General features: G+C 44.2%; 2 non-coding genes across 2 annotated transcripts; both read right to left on the bottom strand.

The window, feature by feature from the left end:
• On the bottom strand, positions 1-364 carry TGME49_461060 (the record flags this gene model as incomplete). Its single annotated transcript, XR_001974450.1, has 1 exon — positions 1-364. It is a non-coding gene; the product is annotated as a 28S ribosomal RNA (ribosomal RNA).
• Positions 365-704: 340 nt separating this feature from the next.
• On the bottom strand, positions 705-862 carry TGME49_461050. Its single transcript, XR_001974449.1, has one exon. It is a non-coding gene; the product is annotated as a 5.8S ribosomal RNA (ribosomal RNA).
• Between the last annotated feature and the right edge of the window lie 238 nt (positions 863-1,100).

Here is a 1,100-nt window from a genome sequence, read left to right as displayed (position 1 = left end):
CGGTACTTGTTTGCTATCGGTCTCGCGCCAGTACTTAGCTTTATGTGAAACCTACCACACATTTTGCGCTCAAATCCCGATGAACGCGACTCTATAAAAGCGTACCGTACGTGGAACAAAAAACGCAGGGGAAGGACGGGATTCTCACCCTCTATGATGTTCTTTCCCAAGAAACTTAACCCTGCGCTTCCACTGGTAACGCCTCTCGAGGCTACAAGTCAACAGCTCGGAAAGAGCAGTTGATTTCCACTTTGAGCTGATCCCGGTTCACTCGCCGTTACTAAGGGAATCATAGTTATTTTCTTCTCCTCCGCTTAATAATATGCTTAAGTTCAGCGGGTAACCTCGCCTGATTTCAGGTCTGATAAATAAATCGGACAAACGCCCGAGACAAAACAACAACGACGAAACCTCGCAGAGCAACAATGGAACCGAAATTCCATTGCGGTATTGAAGTCGATCGACAGCATCAATGAAACTTTGTCTTCAATGAAGAAGCCACCGTATCTCAATGATGTCATCGATACAACTCAACAATACACTTGAGCCTCTAAAAGAAGAGGCACGAGTAGTTTCTCCGCTGTGTTCATTATTCAGGGTGACATTGAGTATTCAACACTCATGACACCCAATCATACTGCTCCTAGGGGGCTTCAGCCAAACTGAAGCAACGACCCTAAAAAAGACAGAAAATTAGTGATTTCAAAGACACTGAAACAGACGTACCAAGGAGAATATCCCCAAGGTGCCATTTGCGTTCAGAAATCTGATGATTCACTGAATTCTGCAATTCACATTGCGTTTCGCAGTTCGCTGCGTCCTTCATCGTTGCGCGAGCCAAGACATCCATTGCTGAAAATTTAAAATAACATTATAGTTTAGGAAGCAATCTGAAAGCACATCGAGAGAGATGCAGAAAGATACAATCTTTCACTCTCTCTCAAATGTTCCTCAGATTTGTTGTTTGAAATAACGGTGTGGGAAAAAAGAATGCACACTGAAGAAACTCCTGGAAATCAGTATCCCAACAGAGACACGAATTTCCAGAAATTGAGCCCCTTCGCTGTGCACCCCCGGATACCTGCACTGGCTTCCAATAT

Source organism: Toxoplasma gondii (genome assembly GCF_000006565.2).
Source record: "Toxoplasma gondii ME49 unplaced genomic scaffold asmbl.1368, whole genome shotgun sequence".
Taxonomy (NCBI): Eukaryota; Apicomplexa; class Conoidasida; order Eucoccidiorida; family Sarcocystidae; genus Toxoplasma; species Toxoplasma gondii.
This window is presented reverse-complemented; position numbering and strand designations above follow the sequence as displayed.